Consider the following 24,151-nt stretch of genomic DNA (forward strand, 5'->3'; position numbering starts at 1 on the left):
CGGTAAAATAAAACTGCAACCAAATACGCAATGCATTAAACTACCAGACAATTTTTGCACTGTTGTTCAGGATAAAAATGAATTGATTCAGAGTATTTTCCCGGATATACAGAATAATTATTTGAATCATGAATGGCTTAGTCAACGGGCGATTTTGGCAGCCAAAAACGTTGATGTTGACGAAATTAACTTCCAGATACAACAGTTGTTACCAGGTGATCTGATGTTTTTTAAATCAATCGATACTGTTGTTGATGAAAATGAAAGTGTACATTTTCCGATTGAATTTTTAAATTCATAAGATATCCCTGGAATGCCACCACATAATCTTCGATTAAAGATTGGTTCCCCTATTATTCTCCTCCGTAATTTGAATCCACCTCAATTATGTAACGGTACGCGTTTGGTCATCAAAAAGATCACCGGAAACATTCTTGAAGCAACCATTTTGGCTGGGTAGTTTAAAAGAAAAGTGGTCCTGCTGCCACGTAGTCCGATGATACCATCAGATTCTACAATATCCTTCAAAAGGCTACAGTTTCCAATTGGTTTAGCTTTCGCCATATCTATAAATAAATCTCAAGGTCAAACAATGTCCATTTGTGGTTTAGATTTGGAAAATCCATGTTTTTCTCATGGGCAACTATATGTTGCGTGTTCACGTGTTGGGAAACCGTCGAATCTATTTGTGTTAGCTAAAGACAGGTTAACCAAAAACATTGTGCACCGATTGGTGTTAAATTAAATTGAAATTGAAAGTATTTATAATTCAAAAAAATAGATATTATTGTTTAAAAGTTTAAGACTGTCTGCCTTGCCTACCTCATTCATGAGTTTAAGCGTCACATGTTATTTACTGTATTATACTGTAATATACTTATATTTGTTATAAAATTAAATGGAAATAATAAATCTGATAAATTTTTATTTTGTACCTATTGATTTTTGCTTAATATCAAGTGTAAGAACATTTTAATTAATTGTGTTCAACGTACTTCCCCTTCAAATCTCAATCCAGTGAATTTGTATACCAACATCAACATTTTCGTCTTTGTTCGTAAATAATTTCATTGTACTAAAGGGTTATAGTAGTAGAAAGTCAAATAAGGAGATCACCATATTTTTTTACAAATACCATCTGTGTGAAAAAGCATAGTGGACTCCGTGACTGATGTTCTCTTATTGTTCCTCTTAGATTGTTTACTATAATGTAATATAACAAAAACTTTAGCCACAGCAACGCGTGGCCGGGTATATATATATATATATATATATATATATATATATATATATATATATATATATATATATATATATATATATAACCGATATTTTTGGCAGTTGGGGGACAGTTGTATTTTTAATTTGGAATGTTGAAGTATATAGTTCAACAGCATTCAAAAGCATATAAGTAGTCAGTTAGTTAAAAAGTATTGTAATATTGTTGGTTTTGAATAATGTTAATTTTCAAGAAGTGTAACATTGGTGACAGCGGTGGGATAAAGAAATAATTAGCAGTTGTTAATGGTAAATACAAGATCCACTGAGTTTGACAAAGAAATGGATACGTCCGGACCCCCTGCATGGTTTTTAAAAATGAAAAAAGATGAAGAGAAGCGTAGACAAGAAGAGAAGGCGGAAAATGAGAAGCAAGAAGAGGAAGAGGAAAGGGAGAGGCGTAAAAGAATAGAGGAAGAAATCATAGATGGTTTATACCAAATTCACAAAATTTTTTATTTTAAGATAAGTCAAATTACTAGTAGAATAGATAAATTACAAAAAGAAAACAAAACAATTTTGAAAATAAAATAGAACAACAAAATGATTTGAAATCTAATTTACAAATACAAATAGTTAAGTTAGAAAAAAATTAATACCCAAGCTTCTTTATTTAATGTTTTAGTAACTGATGCCGAATCTAAACAAACAGCTTCATCACCTTCCATAATTGAATCAGATACAATTAAAACTAGTAAATTTTTAAAACCAGCCACATTCGATGGTCAGACAGCATGGGAAACTTATCGTTTTGAATTTAAAACTGCAGCTAGAGCAAATGGCTGAAATGAAAAAGAAATGGCAGATTCTTTGGTGGTATCGCTTCGAGGACAGGCAGCAACCGTTTTGCAATTCCTTCCCCAGTTGCACCCAATTATACCTCTCTTAATGAAGATTTAGAGACAAGATATGGCTAGCAGCATCTAAAGCAGGTTTTCCAAAGTCAGCTAAAAATTCGATATAAAAAACATAACGCAAGCCTGCAAGAATTTGAAGCCGACATTAAAAGACTATTGCACTTGGCATACCCTAAGGCACTTAAAGATTTTCTGGAACAAATTGGAATACAGGCATTCATAGATGGACTACAGGATGTTGAAAGGCAACAAGCTCTTCGACTACAACGTCACAAATCGCTAAATAGAGCACTAGTCTCAGTCCAGGAGTATGAAGAGGCAAAAAGCATTTCCAGATCTAGCCCAAAATTAAGAGAAATAAGATTTAAAGAAAATGACGAAATCACAACCTCAGATAAGCAACAACCTATTTTATTCCAAATTTTAAACATACTGCAAAATCTTTAACAAAAACCTCGAAATGAAAACAGAAGATGTTTTAATTGCGGGAGTACGTATAGTTCAACAAGTGGTACTGCCAAAATCACATATTAAGAGTGTGTTGCAAGAACTTCATAGCAGCATTTTTGGAGGACATTTTGGAGTCAAAAGAACACTGGCCAGAGTTCGAGACAGATTTTACTGGATCAATTGTCGCCGAGATGTAAAAGATTGTCGTAGAAAATGCGATTTATATAATGGTAAAAAAGGCCCTAGAACAAGAAGTCGCGGTAATATGGCACAATATCTTTCCGGAGAGCCTTTTGAACGACTTGCAGTGGATATTCTTGGTTCACTTCCGATGACAGAGAGGTAACAAGTACTTAATGGTCGCAATGGATTATTTTTAAAATGGCCTGAAATTGTACCCCTTACTAATCAAGAAGCGACTACAGAAGCAGAAGCATTTATAACACACGTCGTATCAAGACATGGAGTTTATTTAAAGTTACATTCTGATCAAGGACGAAATTTTGAATAAGAATTAGGGCAAGAATTAATAAAAATCTTGGGTATTAAGAAAACCGCACTACGCCTCTCCATTCTTAATCAGACGGAATGGTCGAAAGATATAATAGAACTGTTTGTCAATACCTTTCAATGTTTGTCTCTGATAATAAGAAAGATTAGGATAGTTTAATTTCTCTATTCCTGTTAGCCCATAGAAGTTCCGAACATGAAGCAACTGGTTATTCTCCATCAATGATGATCACCAGAAGAGAAATAAAGCTTCATCAAGACCTTATTTTCGGAAAATTACCTCTCTGCGAAGAAGAACGTTCATCCCCGATCTACATTGAAAATTTGAAAGAAAAATTAGAAAAAGTTTACGAATTTGCTCGTAAAAGTTTGAAGCTTTAAAGGGATAAAGCCAAGGCCAGGCTCGACATGCATGCCACTGGTACAACTTTCGCAAGAGGCGACCCAGTATGGTTATACAATCCCATACGTAAGAAAGGACTTGGTCCGAAACTTAAAGAAACTGAGAAGGCCAGTATACCGTCCTGGAACTGATCTACCCCGTTGACTTCAATCGATCCCCGATAGTCTAGTTATTCGAGGCGAATAACTATAAAGGAGGAAGCAGTGTACGAAAAATTTATCCCATATAGGAAAAGTCCATTGAAGAAAAAGAAAAAGTAGTTCGAGAACATTCAAGATGACATCGAAAATTCTTGAAATGTCTAGTGAAGTTTGGAACGTCAGAAATATATATATATATATATATATATATATATATATATATATATATATATATAAATTGAATTGAATGTAGAATGCAGCAAGTGAAACTATTATTAATCTAATATGTAAGTCTGTTTTTATTATAAACACTTTCATTTGGGAGTATTGCTACTAAATTAAACTAACGTTACAAAAACTGACAGTAATTACAAAAAAAAAACACAAATAAATATTAGTATTTGTAACTGTATTTCTTAAACTATTTGGTGGATAATGAGCAACTTCGACAGTGACATCTCAAACACAGTCTTGTTAGATAAACTCCGAGCAGAAATCGGTAAACAATCTGCAGACCTAAAAAAATCTATATTACAAAAAATCAAAGATGAAACACGAACACTGGTCAACAAAATAAATAAAACAGTAAAGTATTTTGAAGAAAAACATAATACAGTGCTTGAAAGATGTATACAGTTAGACAGGCAAATGAAATACTGATATATGGAATAGAAAAACCTCAAAACGGAGATATAATTGCAGAAGTACTTAACTTGTTCCACGAGGTGCTTAAAGTCGAAGTGTCAGTTTGCGAAATAAACAATATTTATCAAATAAAAATAGGAACTAAAAACGCAGTTAAAGTTGAATTTCTATCTTATCTTAAGAAAAATATAATACTAAAAAACTGTAGTAAATTGCGTAATAACAATATTTATATAAATCACGATCTATGCTACGAAAATAGACAAGACCAAAATCTTCTTACTAGACATCTTAAACTAGCAAGAGAAAAAAAAATTTATGCTAAAATTCGTGGCAAATACTTAGTCATAAATAATGAAAAATACTCTGCTAAAGACTTGAGAAATATGGAAAAGGATGAAAATGAAGATGATATTCAATCAGAAAAACCTAAACCACACATTGCACCAGAAACACCAATACCAAATTCTAAAACATTTTTTGAAGACAGCATCTCACAATTTACCTTAGCTACGCCCAAGACTTCATCTGATAACTACACTGACTGAAAAATTGACAAAGGAATCAGGTACTGATAAAAGTAATTCAGAAAAAAAGAGTTCGGAAAAGAAAAATATTGTAGACCATAAAGAAGTACTACGAGGAGTGGAGAAGAACAAAAACGAAGATAGACACGAAGAAGAAAAAAAGCCAAAATCAAGACACAACTCTACTTCAGGTACCAAAGAAAGAGTTAATACTCGACAGCAAAGCAGTAAGTGCTAGAATTTTGTAAGACAATTATTTTTTTTAGGTATTTTATTATCAAATTTTTTTAGTTGTTGTTATAGTATGGATCCATACATTCGTGATGTAGACTACATTCCCGTAATTACTCATAAACCTAAAAATATAGAAGATTTTAATAAGTTAACTGCGGATTTTTATACAGGTAAAACTAATGAAAATTTTACCATTTTACACCAAAATATTAGAAGCCTTAATAAAAATCTAGATCAGTTAAGGTTAAATATACAACAGATGACACTTGATTTTGACTGTATATGTTTAATGGAAACTTGGATTATTCCTGATAAATCTTTATTTCAAATAGATAATTATAACATTTTATATAATGAAGGAGATATAAATCAAAATGATGGTGTCGTTGTATACATAAAAAAGAATTTAAGATTTACGTGGAAGGTTGTAAACATTAGTGTATGTAAGGTATTAGAGATAACTATATTAGGTAAATATAATCAAAATACAATATTAACATTAATTTATAGACCACCATCGACAGATGAAGAGCATTTTTGTATTGGTCTAGATAAATATTTAGAGATCACTAAAAATTATGGTTGTAAATATTATGTTTTATTGGGTGATATTAATATTAATTCTTCTGAGTATCTAAGTATATTGAGTAAACATAAGTTTTTATAATTAATAAATAAAAATACTAGAGTTCAGGGCGATTGTTGTAGTTGTATAGACCATATTTTTGTAAAAAGTACGTTTTGTATTAATAATAATACCTTACCAGCTGTTCTGGATCTTTCCGTGACTGATCATAAAGCAACGTTTGTAAGTTTTTCTTTTGAAAAAAAATAAAATTGAATGCAAAATTAAGTTTAGGAAAATAGTTAATTATGATGATTTAAAAAGAGATCTTATTTTTCAAAATTGGGATCACTGTTCTGATATGAATACCTAACCCTAATGTTTTCCTTAATAATTTTACCGACACCCCCATTTCAATAATCAATAAAAATACCAAAGAAACAAAGAAAAAAAAAAGTTAAGCGAAATATCTGAATGACAGACGGCTTAGTAAAATCGGTTGATAAAAAAAATCAACTTTACAGACAATTTATGAACAACCCAGATGACCTAACATTAAAAAAAGAATACACAATTTACAAAAATAAATTAAATAAGCCAATCATTGACGCAAAAAAAATTATTTTCACACGGAAATTACAAAATATAAAAATAGTCCTAAAGGTCTGTGGAATACTATTAAAAAATTAGATTATAATAGTACAAAAAGTGAAATTAATTTCATTTTAAATCAAAACAATGAGGTAGTCACTGATAGTCACAATATTAGCAATATTTTTAATGATTATTTTTGTAATGTAGGGTGCACGCTTGCTAAAAGTATTAAAATATCATCTTCTCCTGATCCTCCAAAAAATGCATGTCATAGTACGTTTTTTCTTAAACGCGTAAGAAAATCAGAAGTTCAGAGTATTGTTTATTCCCTAAAACCAAAAAAATCTCCTGGCATAGACAACATTTCCGCCGATCTGTTAAAGATCGTTTGTAATTATGTTGTTGATCCGATAACTGATTTAATAAATAAAATATTTGAACATGGTATATGTCCTGACCTTTTTAAAAAAGCTGTAATTATACCTATATTTAAAAAAGGTGATACAAAATTGGTGCAAAATTATATCACTTGTTACCAGCCTTGCAAAAATTTTTGAAAATGCCTTAGCAGAACGAGTAAATTAATATCTTATAAAGTTTAACCTGCTGTCTCCAAACCAATTTGGCTTTAAGAAGGGATATTCCACTTCAGATGCTATAACGTCCGCTACTGATTATTTATATAAGATGCTGGAAAATGGCTCTCCTACTTAAGCGATATTTTTGGATCTAGCTAAGGCATTTGACACTGTTAGTCATCATCAGTTGTTAAGTGCTTTGGATGATCTGGGAATAAGGGGCATACCGTACTTACTATTTCAAAGTTATTTAAAAAATAGATCGCAAATTGTCAACATTAATAACAAAGTAAGTGCTGAAAAAATCATTGAGTATGGTGTGCCGCAAGGTACTGTTTTAGGTCCTTTACTGTTTTCAATATATATATATATATATATATATATATATATATATATATATATATATATATATATAAATGATCTAGCATCAATGAAAATAAATGGAAAGATTATTTGTTTTGCTGAGGATACTGTCATACTTTACACTAGTGATTCTTGGGAAAAACTTAAAACTTTAGCAGAAACAGAAACTATAAAGGTTCTAGAATGGCTAAATAGGAAATTACTGACAGTTAATACTGACAAAACTTATTTCATACCATTTTCAATATACAAAAACAATTTACCCGACTTTTTGGAATTAAATCTAAGCTATAATAACGCGCTCATTAAAATAAATAGGAAAAAATACATCAAATATTTAGGAGTTTATATTGATTGTCACTTGAAGTGGGATGTACATATTGATATGGTATGTAAAACTCTAAGAATGTTATTATACAAATTTAGATATCTCAGCAATATTCTTAATTTGTCTTACTTAAAGATAATATACTTTGATAGAGTCACGTCTTCGATATGCCATTTTAGCATGGGGAGCAACATATGCTTCTCATTTAAATAAACTTGAAATATTACAAAGGAGGTTTTTAAAAATAATGCTAAAAAAATCTAGCTTATATTCTTCAGAACTTCTTTATCAGAAAGCAGATATTTTTAGTATTAGACAGTTATATTTGTTAAACATTATTTTGCTTACATACAAAAATAAACATGTTTTAAAATCAATAAATCATACTTACAGCACTAGAAGAAAAGTTCATGACTATGTCCAAATTACTAGTACTTATAAATCAATTGGAAAACACAATTTCTCCTACTTCATTCCTAGAATATTTAATTATTTACCCGAGATGTATAAAACTTACATAAGAAAAATCAACTCATTTAACATGATTAAATCCATTTTTACAAAATTTCTCAAGAATAGTGGATCTGAAATTATGAATGTGATCTTTTTTAATTAAAATCATCATATAACTAATACTATACAGTATAATTTGTAACAATTTTTTTGTATTATCAACCTAATGGTACTGTAGAACAAATATTGAATAGTGTAAATGAGTGTAATCCCTGAGCACAATCTCTGGTTCATCAGGGAATTTCTTCTTTGTTTATTTGCTAACAACTATTTGTTTGTACAAAATATTTAACTTAGAATTAATTTGTAATTGTATTATGTTGAACTATCATATTGTAACATTGTTGTATATTGTATATTGGGAAGTAAATAAACATTATTATTATTATTATTATTCCAGATTTAGCCATACGGCTCACACTCCCTCTAAGGGGAAGATTCACTCATCCCAGATACCTACGGTATCAAAAGAATTGAGCTCTGGTGGGACTCTTTCCATGTTATCGAGTCCTAGGTGACTTGGTATGTCGGTGTATCTCCCAAAAATTTTCGTACGCATCTGGACGTCGAAAGTAACACAGCTTTCTGCATAATCTTATATAGATGTTCATTTAGACCCAGCTTTTTTATGTTTTCTAGGAGGCTCTTCGGGATGACTCCAGTGGTAGAAAGAATAATAGGTATCGTCTGCGTACTTTCCATTCTCCATTGTCTCCTGATTTGTATTTCTAGATCTCTGTACTTGGCGATCTTTTCGTTGTATTTAACACGTAAATTATTGGTGTTGGGTATCGCCACATCAATAAGTGTTGTTTGCTTAGTAATTTTAATAACTAGTATGAGATCGGGTCTATTATGGGCCACTGGTTGGTCTGTAAGCACAGTGCGGTCCCAGTATAGCTTGTAGTTGTCATTTTCAAGCATTATATCAGGGACGTATTGATAATAAGGAAGATGGTCGGTTTGGAGAAGTCCCAGTTTGTCAGCTAGTTCTTGGTGGATAATCTTTCCTACTGAGTCATGACGGTCTTTATAATCAGTACCGACAAATGCCTGGCAGCCACCGGTAAGATGTTGGATAGTTTCTTGGGCTTGGCATCCATATCGGCATTTGTCATTTTGGACTTGAGGATCTTTAACAATATATTTCAGGTAATTTTTAGTTGGAATAACCTGATCCTGAATGGCAAGTAGGAAACCCTCAGTCTCGGGAAACATCTTTCCTGATGTCAACCAATAGTTCGACGCTGTATTGTCGACATATTCTTGGCTGATCTCATTAAGATGTCGCCCATGCAGAGGTTTACTCATCCAGGCGCGCATTTTGTCTTGCTTAGTTAGGTGGTTTATGCGCATTTCTTGTTCCCTCAGTTTAAGCGGCGTCGTATCATCTACTGCGCAAATTGCTCGATGTAAAGTAGATGTCTCAGCCTGTACCTGAAAATAAGTTCTTAAATTAGCAATTTGTTTATCCAATTGCTCACCTATATCCATAAGTCCTCTTCCCCCTTGATACCGCGGTAATGTTGTTCTCTCTACTGCACTACGTGGATGATGTTTTTGCGCCTTTGTGAGAAGTGTTCTTACTTTGCGCTGAAGACCCTCTATATCCGTTTTTGACCACTTTATAATACCAAATGAGTAGCTCAGCGCGGAACAGGCGTACGTATTTAATGCCTTAAACAAATTTTTACTGTTAAGATATGACCGATTTAGTTGTCTTACTCTTCGCACGAACTCCGAAGTTAGTTCGGTTTTCATTTGTTTATGGTCAATTTTCCGCGCTTGTTTTACTCCGAGATATTTGTACATATCATTTTCACCCATTGCCTCGATGTTTTGGCCATCTTGCATATCGAAACTTCCGGGCTGAACCTTTCCTCTGACTATGTTTAGTATACGGCACTTGTCTAGTCCAAAATTCATACTGATATCATTTGAGAAATTTTCTACAGTTTTTAGCATCTCATCTAGGTGGTTTCGAGTGGAAGCCATTAATTTTAAATCATCCATATACAACAGATGATTAAGCATCGCTACAACAGTGTTGTTATTTTTGATGCTAAAATCTGAGTCAGTAGAGTTCAGCAGCTGAGATAGTGGGTTCATTGCTAGGCAAAACCAAAGTGGACTTAACGAGTCCCCCTGGAAAAGCCCCCGGTTAATAGGGATATCTTCAGTTTCGATATTAATTTCACCCGGTATTTGAAGGTGAATTTTAGTCTTCCACTCTGCCATTATATGCTTCAAAAAGGTCACGAGATTATCATCGACTTTATATATTTTCAATATATCTATAAGCCATTCATGCGGCACTGAATCAAAAGCCTTCTTGTAGTCAATGAAGGCAGTAAAAAGGTTTCTTTTTTTGTTGTATGCCTGGTTAGAAATGACTGAGTCGATAATAAGTTGTTCCTTGCAGCCCATGGACCTCTTAGCGCATCCTTTCTGTTGAGGCTCTATGATATTGTTCAGAGCACAATGTTGGTAGATACGCCGGGCCACACAGGATGTGTATTATTATTATTATTATTATATATATATATATATAAATATATATATATATATATATATATATAAATATATCTATATATATATATATATATATATATATATATATATATATATATATATATATATATCTACGGCATAAAGTGGACTCCGCCCATGTTAAAATTCAGGTTCAATTGAGCTCCGTGGTCAAGTGGATACCGATATACGGAGCTCACTTGACCATTCCATAATATTGGTTCTGTCGATTCATCAACATGTATAGTTTAATAATTTATAAAAATTTTTTGGAGCCCGTAAATACCCCTGTATCATAAATGTATATCGTTTAGTTCACGTGTATATATTATAGGGGTCGTACAGATCTTCTTCAATGTATATTTGAACCATACGTTTATCGGTTTAAGTAAGCTCTAAGAGTTTGGCAACTGTGTGATTAAACCGTATATTTTCAACACATACCCTGAACGGTTCATATGGGCTCTTTATTTTTATCTACTGTTCGTAGACAGTGCAATCTAATACGCATTACACTGAGTAACAGAGGATATCTTTTTACCTGGTATAACTACGTACTAAAAGGGAACTGGTTCTTTAAAAACAGGTATATAGATACAAAAGGATTTGGGCTTATTATTTAATGAAATATTCGCTTGCATAGGAAATTTTATTTTTCTGCATTTTTAAAAATGTTGTTCTTTTATTTAATATAATTTTATTAGTTCAATGCCGAACTCGATGTTTTTTTTTTTAATTACAGAAATTTCCTAATATATTTTGTTTACGTGAGTATGTCTATGTACGTTTTATGTAAGCATCCGATTAATAAAAAGTAATTTTATTTCATCCAATCTTCTGCGATATCTTGTATAAAGCTTTTTTATTATTTTAGTTCTGGTCTTATTTGTGTACTACATATGATATCTCGATAAAAGGTTATCTCAAAATAAATATGGTTAAGAGCTACAATAGATATTTTTGTGTTAAAATTGGTAGTAGTGTGCACAAAAAGAAAGAATAGTTAATTTGTCTAAAGTGGTATATTCGGCAGCAGATGCATATAGTGCAAGCGTCTATGTTTTAAGGGCGGAAGGATGTGCACCTCATTTTTAGCTAACAAGCTTGCGAACAATATTATTTCTGGTCCTCAATTTACCTTTTAGTTTTAAACAATAATCTGTGACTGACCCCGTGCGATACAAACTATTTTCAAGGAATTTATAGGGAGTCTACGTTCAACAATTTCATGACATTATTGGATGTTCAATTTTGTGAAAGCGTTTATGTTAGGGAAATTGAAGGAGCACACACGAGCTTTTCAGGGGTTTTGGCTGAAAATTGATTCATAGTTTATTTGTATTGTGCAATAATAGGTGTATCGTCTATATAATAGAAGTCCTAGTATCTACCGGTATGGATCGTTCGTTTGTGTAAATGTTATACAGTGTAGGTGTCTTTATGCTACCCCAAGCGAGACCGTTCTTCATCTGCTATTCTTACCATTGAGTGATACAAAAAATATTCTCTTGTGTAGGCATACGCAGACAATATAAGTGAGTTTGTTATCTAAGGGGATACCATATAGTTTTTGAAAAAATATTCTGTAAGTTAAGGTGTCGTAAGCGGCATTTAGATTGAAAAATACCACCACTGATATCCGATATTATTCGTACCCATCTTTGATTTAGTATTTGTGATGTACATCACTTTGAATAGCTGACAAAATAAAGATATTGGCCAATAGTTTTTGTGGTCGTTGGAGTTTTTGCCAGGTTTAAGCAAGGTAACAACTTTGGCTTGTCTCTAGACTTTGGGTATCTCCTAATTTGAATACAGTTGTTCATCATCTGGATAAGCCATTGTAGTGTTTTTGGTCCAGATTTCGTAATAAGCTTTGTGCTCAGATGCTCAATGTCGGTATTTGTATTATTTTTCATTAAATATGTAGATGGTAGATCCAAGCTCAAAGCTTTTTCCGATAGAAATAGTATGTCTATATATATAATGTGGTTTTCAGCGATCAGCTATATACCAAATATCCTAGGTTAGGCCCTATATGTGTTTCCTATACTAGAAATTAGTTAGATTCGTGTTTAGCTCATATGTCTGATAAGTTTAAGTAAAGTAAAGTTTCTTGATTTTTAGATATACCCTTAACAGTTATAGACATATGTTATTAGAATAGTTGGTCCTAAAAAGGACCAATTTGACAAAATCATATTAAAGGGGTGACTGAAGAATTAGCCGATTAATTAATTAATCATTACCCGGGGTATGCCCGATTGCGGTGGTCTTATTAGTACTTCAATCTTCCTAAAGGCTCGCTTTTTAAACCCCATAAGTAATGCGTAATCTTTTACTTTTTATTAAAAATTTAAATTTTACATGCCGTGTATTACTTTTTGAAGATATGTCAAATCAGATTTGTATAGTAATAATTTTAGGTTCTAAAGAGCCTCTTTGTGGAAAATAAATAAGTTTGTGATATCTGTCACAACTCATATATAGATAATAAAAAAAAAACAGTTAAAATAAGTGTAAACAATCTTAACTACATACATCGTCGCCACTGTTCAGGTGAGGGTTTATCACAGATATCAAAGGTTACATTTTAATTCAATGTTCTATTTACGTATCTTCAATATTAAAAAAGTAGAAAAACACATGTTTATGCTTTTATTTTTTTTAATCTATTCTATTTTCTTTCTAGAGTTCCGTCTTTTTTGAACGACCTGTGTTCTTTTTTCAATTGGGCACTTGTCCAAAGCTATGAAAAATACTCCTCTGCTATTTTACATTAATATGACATTCATTATTTTCTCTAAACACTCTGTCCTCTGCTATTCTACATTAATATGACTGATTTATTTTATCTTTCTTGCAACTATTTTAATGTTTATCCTGTGTATCTTCTTCTTCTTCTACTATTTCTTTTTATATAGACATAACTCTGTCTGTTTTTCAATGTGCCTCCAGTAAGTTGCCTTTCCATCGTTTTCGTGGTCGTCCTACTGATCGTCTTCCTATGGGTTAACCGTCTCTTGCCGTCTTTATTGTTTTATTTGTTGTCATTCGGCATATACGATCGTTTCATTCTACTCTTCTATTTCTTAACCAGTTCTTGATGTTCTTCACCTTGCATCTACGTCGTATATCTGTACTTCTAGCTCTATCCCATAGTGTCTTACCATCAATTTTTCCAAGTGTTTTCATCTCTGCTGTGTCATATCCTTTTTGTCCTCTCTGTGTCAGATCTTGTTCCTGCCGCGTATGTCATTATTCGTCTGATGACTGTTTTGTAAATTCTGCCTTTCGTTTCTTTTCCGATATTTTTAGTTCCTCATAATGTTTCATTTAGGCAGCCTGTGGCTCTGCTTGCTCTATTTACTGGGTCTTGCACTTTAGTTTCGAGCTTTCCGTAGCTAGATAATGTGATGCCTAGATATTTAAGCTCTAACACTTCTTCTATTATAATGACCTTCCAGCTCCAATTAACATCTTAGTAAATTTGCTGTTGTAACCATGCATTTTGTCTCTTTTGGGGAAATTAACATGTTAAATTTTCTGGCGGATATATGAAATTGGTGCAGCATACGTTGTAAATCATTTTCACTTTGAAAGAGTAGTATTGCGTCGTCTGTACAGCAGATTATTTTTAGTTCTTATTTTTTATTATTTCATCCATAATCAGGTTGAATAATAGAGGACTCAGGTAATATCCCTATTTTATTTCATTGTCACCTTCAATAGGGTCGGTTAGTTCTTCTTCTATTTTTACTTTTATTGTGTTGTTTTGGTATATATTTTCGATCGTTTTGATTTTTCCTAGAGGTATCTCTCTTGCGTACAATAAGGGGATAACGTTTTTTTAATTTGTGTATCTTCTGTATATCATTATTTCTTTTGTGTATTAAAAATTAAATTTTGGTTATTATTTCTTAATATTCTCTTAACGTGTTTATTAATTGTCTTGTTATATGTGTATCAAGATATGTGTGTCATAATAGATTGTAATGCATATTTCATTTAATGTAATTAAAGTGCTCTTTGCGTTTGCCAATTATTTTCTCACTTCCTCAGCGATAGGTCTTTTTTTCCTCATCAATAACCTTATCCTCGCTCGATACAGCTATTTTTACCCTCTATAGCCCCGTGTGTACTTAAGGCAACAAAAGAGTTTTTGATGCAGAAAACTTTTTTAAAACAATTTCCGACTCTAGTATGCCCTCTGTTAATTTCAGACAACATTTGGTTATAAATTTTAATACACTTTGTGAACCTATGATGAAACCTATATGGAAATGTTTAACAATATGTCAAATGGACATGACTGCCTTATTAGTTTGTATTTTCGATCGTGATTTATTGTTATAAATTGTGTACAATTTATATAAAAATACATACAGAGGCATTATATCAGCATTTAGATATTGATTACCGTTGACATTTGTTTATTTTATTGTGTTGTTTCAGTACTGTGATAAAAACAGGTATGTTGCTTTGAATCCACGCTGGACCATATTATTTTAAATTATTTCTTTAAGATGGATACAAAGACGTTCTACGGGAAAAGCAGTAAATATCCGAGGAATACAAGGACTCTGACTTTGATAGTGATAATAAGAAAGTAATAATGAATTTTCCAGGTACTCAGATATCAATCGATCCAGGATCAAATAAAATGGAAAATGAAGACGATTTGTACGAAGCAAATTTAGACCAGGATACCCATTTAGATTTAGACCAAGATGAAGATGAGGGCGATACCGATAAAACAGAAAAACACACTGAACAAAATGTGCTCAAAAGGTCAAAAATGATCGTAAAAAACATTCAGTGGAAGAGTGGTTCCCGAACAGTATTTCCAATTCCAGAATGGAAAGGTAATTTACCAACATGCAAATTATTAGAACCGGAATCCCCTCTACATTATTTTAAAAAGATGATATCTACCAATATGCTGGAAAACATAATAGAACAAAGTAATTTGTATGCACTGCAAAAGAATATAAATAAACCATTGAATATGACACTAACAGAATTAAACCAATTTATTGGATCTGTTCTACTGATGTCAATATATGGCATGCCAAGGACAAGATCATTTTGGCAGAAGGAAACACGTGTTGCTCAAATAGTCGATACTATATCTAGGAATCGCTGGGAAGAAATAAAAACTAAAATGCATTTCAGTAATAACGAAAATATGGTCAACAATAATGATAAGTTATACAAAATTAAATCGTTCATCAACGGTTTAGTTTAAAATTTTCAAAGTATTCCAATGAGTGAAAAATTGTGTATTGATGAACCAATGATACCATTCAAAGAGGCACATTCTTTAAAACAATATATGAAGAACAAACCCAAAAAATGGGGATACAAGGCATTTGTTTTGTGTGATAGCAATGGTATTGTTTATAACTGGGAATTATATACAGGAACTGTTAAACATCCTCTTCATTTACCTAATGTAGACACCGGCGGTAATGTAGTAATAAGAATGTGTGAGATAGTCAAACCAAACAAATACTATAAAGTATATTTTGACAACTGGTTCAATAGCATTCAGTTGCAGATTGAAATGGAAAAACGTGGACTGCAATGTTTGGGAACTGTTCTTCCAAACAGATTGCCTTATTGCCATTTTTCTGATGACAAGAATATGAAGAAACAGGGCAGAGGTACTGTAGAAGAAAAGCACGCTACAGTAAATGGCATAAGACAAACAGCGTTAAAGTGGTACGATAATAAACCGGTTAATTTGCTTAGTACATTTGTTGGTTCTGAGCCTACTTCGTTAGTCAAGAGGTGGGATAAAAAACAAAAATCAAGAATTATTGTATGCTGTCCAAATTCAGTGCAATTTTATAATACATTTATTGGAGGTGTCGATCTTATGGATTCACTAATTGCTCTTTACCGAACAGACATAAGATCTAAAAAGTGGTATCTAAAAATATTTTTTCACCTTCTGGATTTAGCTGTTGTTAACAGCTGGTTGTTGCATCCTCGTGATTGCGATTACTTTGAAATTAAAAAGAAAAACCAGTTGCCTTTGTTACAGTTTAAGTCCCACTTATGTAGCGTACTGTTAGTAAGAACTGACCAGATCAAAAACAAAGGACGTCCCAGGCTCAGTGAAATTGAGAACGAAATTGTAAAAAAACAGAGGAGAGGATCTACTGCTATTGTACTACCAAAGGAAGTTAGGCTTGACCAAAGGCCAGTAATTTCTGAAAAAAAGGGAAGATGCAAAAAACCAGGATGCTGTAATACTTCTAAAGTAATGTGCGATAAATGTAAAGTTGCTTTATGTTTTACAACTACAAATATTTGTTTTTTTGAATGGCATAATAAATAAGTATATAACTTGTTTCGTTAGTTTTTGCTAAACACTCCCAAAACACTTCCCAAACGAAATTTAAAAAATCTAAAAAAATTACTAGTTGTTGTAAATGGATATTTGAGCACATATACAAATTAAAACATTTTATAAACAAACAAGTTTACAAAAAAGTAGGGGCAATAGAGGGCTAAGATATTTATATTTCACTATATGCTCTATGAGTTGGTTTTCAATTCAAATTTGCACCTATGACGAAATTTATAATATCTAAGATCTGGTGCTTTCATATGAAACTGGAATAAAACACTTGTTAGATAATATTTATTTGTTTTGAGTACATTTTTTTTAAAACCTAGTATATAAAAAAATAAATATTTGTCTGTCAACAAATTTCTATATAAAAGTACGAGGCACTATTATTCTTATGCTGTGAGCTTTGCTGCTCTGTTACTTTTATAACGCTTAAGCTATTTTTAATTTATTGTAAATATTTTTGAGGTGTGTTTAGTTAAATGATCATTTTTAAGGTTAGTACATTTGATTAAATGAAATTGACATTAATTTGATAGTTTCCATTTTATTAGTGTTGATGGTATATGACTAGCATCTGTTGGTACTATATATCAATTTCAACATGTGGAAGTGAGAGCACTTTCTTGTTAGTAATTTCAGTTTAAATTTTGACGAAACCAGAAATAACCCATAATATTCTTTCCGTGTGATCTTAGTATTTCCGTTGATTAAATATATAAATATTAAATGGGTATCCAATATTTCAATCATCGGTATGTCAGAGTGATTTTTATGAATTTTATATATATTTGCAAAATGAAAAAGAAAGTTTAGTACAGGCATTTAAACAGCTGATCTGTCAATTTAGAAGTAAGAGCCCTTACTTCTAAAGTACCAACTTGCTGAAAAGTATACCCATACACAAAAGGAATAATAAAATGTACTGCACAAACTATAGCGCTATAAGCTATATATAAGCTATATCTCTATTAATAATTAGGATATACAGTATTTTTTCTAATACACCTGGAACGATTGAGTAAATAGGTGAACTATAAAGTAGGTGAATATTAGTGTGGAATTAGAAAAACTTAATAAATCGTTGATCGATTATTCACTATTAGGCAGTTAATGAGAAATGTTGGGAATACATACAAAAAAAATCATTAAACTAGTTATTTATAGATTTTAAACAAAGACTGATATAATCATAAGAATAAAACTATGAAATACCATTACAGAAAAGAATACTGTCGACTTATTTTCAAATGTACATTGATTTCAAACAGGAAGATTCCATTCCAAACTCTATTTAAAAAGTAAAATCAATAAACATATAATTATATACATAAAGATTATACAAATCGCAAATATTGGAAAACCTAAATATGCGTGGTCAAAATATTAAAAATCAAAGTGCTTTAAAAAGCGAATGAACTCGCCTAACAGCTGTTTTGAAAACAATATATTATGAAACGAATTGGGGATATTATATTACACAAACTAAACCGCTTGTCTACAAAAAAATCAAGAAAATATGACACGACAGGAAAGACTAATGACTTTACAGCTAATTGCCACATAAATATCAATGTAAAGCAAAAATACTTATTTAGATAAACGTATAATGTTTCACTAAACGGTAACAAAAATGTTACAAATAAAGGTTAAAATATGCTTTTCAATTCGCGGTAAAAGATTTAATAAAGTTCAGCACACAGTATAAATTCGTAACAAAATTCATATACCAGTAAACGGTACTCGATACAGCAGCAAAGTAATTTTGGCAACAAATATGTAGGTTGTACTTTACCCCATTGGAATCATAGTACCCGCTATGGAAAATGGTGTCTTCTTTGACATCTAGCAACCACAAATGTGAAATTAGAAAAGATTAATGCGAAATTAGGAAAATTCAATGAACCGTTAATCAAATATTCACTATTATATACTTAATGAAAAATGTTGGGAATAAAAAAAAACATTAAGCTAGTTATTTATAGATTTTCAACAAACATATGATATAATTATAAGATTGTAACTAAAATGCTATGGAAGAACTAGGCATACATAAGAAAAGTAACTGCCAACTTACTTTCAAATGTCCAGTGACCTCAAACAGGAAGATGCCCTGTCTCCAATCGTGTTTACCATCGTTTTGGAGAGCATCTCCCGGAAAGCAAATACAGAAAATCTCACAGTTTAATAATTAAGGTCCTCATATTATACGGACCTTCGACGATAAGTTTAATATAGTAGCGAAAATAATTATTGGTAAGCAAAAAACATTAATACATTAAATAGAAAAAAGCGCAAAAAAGGGTCCTCCAAATCAACGATAATAAAAAAATATATGGCTATCACTTTGAAATGTTTCATCGGTCTAAATATTTGGAATTTAAAAGCACTTTTAACAAAAACACTACAAAAGAGAATAACAACAGAATACAAGCTGGCAATTGCTACGTTTTAAGCAAAAAAATTAAATCCAAAAATACATCCCGCAGTTAAAAAAAAATAAGAATCTACGTACGTAAGTAAAACACAAACAATGAAAAAATAAAATAAGAGCCGATTGAGCGTCGTAGAAAGAAATAGATAATTATGTTATGAATAAGATCACAAATCAAGACAAAGTGCAAAACAATAACTTTAGCGTTGAGATTTAATTTCTTGTACGACGGTGCAATTTTTATATACCTGTTTGACCTTAGCATTAGTTCCCGGTCGTAAAACACTTCTGAGGGCTTTTCTAGCAATCCTGATCTCAGTAATACCTGAGTTTTACTTACATTATTTTATATATCCTGATTTTAGTAGTTCGCATTACACTTCTGGATTTAAAAGTGTTATGAGGTGATACATATATCAGTTTGCTACCTGAATTTTCCCTTTTATCTCTTATGTGACAACGTTATCTGCGATATCTAAAACGCCCCAATTTTTCAAAATTTTATGGGTCTATTGTTGCGTTATATGCTCTATTCTACATCATCTCTTTTGTCTGTTAATAAATATTTATTTGGTTTTATCGTTACTATTATACCGTTTTTTTTGCTGGTAATAGCATTATTCTATAGTATTTTAATATTTAATCTATGGATTAAATTCGGATAGCGGATAGTGATATTCTTTACTTTCTCGGAGAATTTATAGTGTAACACACAAAAACCGTATTAAATTGCCAAAAACTTCCTTGCATATTCTATTTATTTATGAGGGGCAGCAGCAATATCAGTACCTACCATAATAATGCATATAGTCCTGGACTGGCTAATCGTTGGATAATAGGAAACATGGATGTAGCAGTTTTAATGGTTTGGTGACTGCTTACTGAAATCGGGGAGCAGAGATATCAGTACCAAGTTAATGACTATAGGAGTTGCGGATACATTTTCTGATAATTTAGTTCCTCCCTTTTCTTTTTATACTATAGAAGTCTCAAGTACAGGTCTCATTGGTACAGGTAATTGTGAAAGATGCATAAGGTATTTAGACATCGTTTTTTGTAAATTGAATGTTTTAGATTTTCAGATGTATAAACTTGACGTGAATTAATTTGGACTCGTTTAGTTTAGGTTACATACTTATACTTATACTCTAATAGGTATACTATTTGTAGGTTAAACTCCCATGCTATACTTTAGCAAAGCCTAAGCAATGTCAAAAAAGACTAGCACAATTTTTTTTTCTAAAACGTATTTCTCAACAAGTTTCTCACTTAGTTATATCGATAATTCTGTATATTCAATTAATCATGAGATACTTTTTATCTCTGAATAAAAATTATCGGTTTGGAATCAGCTCCTTTTTTTATTATTGGTTTCATTAACTTATATAAATAAATATAACCTGATTTAAAGTAAAGCTGAAGTTGGTTTTTAAATGCAGACTTTAATACTCTGTTTTTAGTTGCCTTATTTTTAGACCTTTTGCTCAAGCGCCCATCTCCATTGTCTCAATCATTAATTCAATTATCTCTCCTTATCTCTTACTAACACCACATCGTTAGCATACATCAGGCACCAAGGAATATCTCCTTGACATGTTTTCGTTAATTTTTCCAACACTAATTAGAAGAGATAAGGGATTAGCACTGACCACTGATGCAATACTATTCTCAAATGAAATTTATCAGTCTTACCCTCACTTGTTCTAACATTAGTTTTCCATTACTTGCCTTATGATAAAAATTGCATCCGTTGTTGATTTGCCTTGCATGAATTTAAACTGAATATTTCTGTTTCTTCCTGTATCCTACTATCAATTATTCTCTCCCATAGTTTCATGGTGTTACAGAGTAGTTTTAGGGCTCTATAGTTTGTACAGAGTTTACCATCTACTTTGTTTTTGTATACAGGTACTAAAATGCTACTTCTCCATTCATCCGGTATTCGCCTTACTTTCAAAACTCTATTAAATAGTCCTGTTAGCCAACTTGTTCCTGATTTTCCTAATGCTGATCATATATATCCAGGGATGCCATCAGGACCTATGCCTTTTCTTTTTTCATCTTATGTAGCTCTTAAATTACTTCCGCGGTCGTCATTTTCGGCACCATTGCTATTACTGTCTCTGTTGCCTCTATAGATGCTTTCTCAAACTCTTAGTTTAATTGGTCGTTAAATAACTCCTTGTAGCTATTTTTTACATCCTTTCCTTGCATAAATAGTTTAATGTATTTATTTCGTATACATTTAATCTGATTAAAATCTTTGGTTTTCTTTGCTCCACTTTTAGCAATTTTGTATATGTTTTTTTCTTAGTACTCAGTTTATTGTACAGCTTTTCATGCGCTGCTACCTTAGATTGTGCTACCGCACATTTGCTTCCTCTTTATCTATTTGATACTTTTGATAATCTTATTCTGATATTTTTTCTTGTCCCTCCTTATATAATCTTCTCTTGTCTTTTATATTGTCTTAAACATCGTCTGACTATCTATATTTACCAATTTTTAAGTCAATTTTCTGAGATTTTTTCAAGTATTTTAGTTACACCCTCTTTAATAATTTTTGACACATTTCTCCAAATTTCATTATGACCTTTTTCCATATTCCAACACATTCTTTTTTTATTTCTGTTCTAAATTGAACTACTTTGTCGCTTGTTAACGTCAATTAATTGTTTTTGTGACTCTTCTCGATATTTTGGTTTTATTTCATATTTTACTTGTATATCTAGTACCAGCACTTTATGCTGTTGGCTTACAATTTCATTAATTATTACTTTAGGGTCTTTACATAAGGGATTGTCTTACGATCCATATTTGGAATTGATTTTGTCTGCTTTTAAATTGGATAAGTTGGCTTTCTCTTTTCTAAAAGCATGTACTAACAGTGGACTAGGTATAGCCACTGTTATTACATGCTACTGCTAGTTCCAGCATATTATCTGCCATATTATTTGCTGCTAATAGCATTCTAATATTTCATCTATAGATTAAATCCGTATAACAAATAGATATTTTTCACTTTCTCGGAGTAATAATATTCTAACATAAAAAATCCTATTAAATTGCCAAAACCTTCCTTGCATATTTTATTCACTTATAAGGGACAGCAGCAATATTAGTACCATAATAAGGGTATAGTCCTGGACTGGCTAATCGTTGGATAATAGGAAGCATGAGTGTAGCAGTTTTAATGTTTTCGGGACTGCTACCTGGTATGGGGGAGCAGAGATATCAGTACCAAGTTATTGCATATATGAATTGTTGCTTGAACTTTATTATTATTAAACAGCACTATATAAACAGCACTATATTCTATAACACAAGAAACACTGTTATAAAACAGTCGAATAATATACAGATTCTCAATTCAAATATTCAAAAAATTAAAGAACAGCTTATTAAAATAGAAATCGCCTATTTAAAATGCAATCCATTAATGGCCCTAAGTACCAAGCACTTGTAGCATATGGTAATGATATTGATCTCATAAGAAACTCTCTCCCGTCTGCGACATCTTCAACAAAGTGAAGAGAACACGAAAAATGTTTTACTTAAAATCAACAAAATGAAAAACAAATACAAGCGAATCAACAGAAGAGAGCAATTCAATCTAGATTGTGAATAAAACAAGTGATGTTTTTATCTAAGGGGACGTCATAGAATTTTTGGAGAAATTTTCTCTAATTTAATATGTCGTAAGCGGCATTTCGATTGACAAATACTACCCCTAATACCTGATATCTTTCGTACCCGTTGTTGATTTTTGCAACAACGGGTACGTTATTACATACTTTATAAGTATTACGAATAAAAATAAATAAGCAAGAAGAATGTAAGTGTACTATATTTAAACCAAGTGACAGAAAAAAGAATATTATACATACATGTACTTCTAAATTAAAAATTATATGCCTGACAACGCAAGATACAAAAAACAATGATTTAACATTGAAAACAATGATAGCTTGCACAAGCGACAAAGTATTTATAACGATAAGGCCGAACATATTATATGTAATTGTAATAGATATGTTGGCTAAAATTATACCATAAGACACCGAAATATTATATCTACATATGTGTTTATGTGTATCTAAAGTATAGTAGTATATTGAATTCCCTACATTAAAAAATCGAAATATTTAAATTAGACAGTAAAAAATTATAATTTTAAGATTGATTTATAAATTATTATAATTTAAATTTTACTGCTTGATGAAACAAACATTGTAAGTCATACACTATAGCAATCGAAACATCGGAAAGTACATTTATAATATAATAAATATTTCAGTGCCAATGTATTAAAAAAAATTCTAGTACATAAACATGGACACTTGCCTATTCAAAGTTTATAATAGACACTAATTTCAGTTTATCTATAACTAAAGCAAGTAATATAAATTATAATTATTAAAATATTTAACTACATTAACCAAGTACGTATTTGTGAAATTTCTCGATGACTAAATTGATTGATATTTAAATAAATTTGAAGTTCCAAAACGTACCTGCTGTAAAATTTAAAAATCTACGACTAATCAAATTATTGGCAACATCGGAGGAGTTTAGTTGGGTACGCAAAGAAATGTATACGGATCCCAAAAGTGTTTTAACGTATTACAGAGTCCACTTAATCCGACGTGTTGGTCGGAGTCCACATAAAGCGCTACCCAGATAATAATATACACGGTGTATATTCGCCTGGAGTTAGTATAATACCGTTTTAGTACGGAGCTCTCATTAACCGCTAGATCTATATATATATATATATATATATATATATATATATATATATATATATATATATATATATATATATATATATATACATATATT

The sequence above is a fragment of the Diabrotica undecimpunctata genome, chromosome 6, assembly GCF_040954645.1.
Source record: "Diabrotica undecimpunctata isolate CICGRU chromosome 6, icDiaUnde3, whole genome shotgun sequence".
Classification (NCBI taxonomy): Eukaryota; Metazoa; Arthropoda; class Insecta; order Coleoptera; family Chrysomelidae; genus Diabrotica; species Diabrotica undecimpunctata.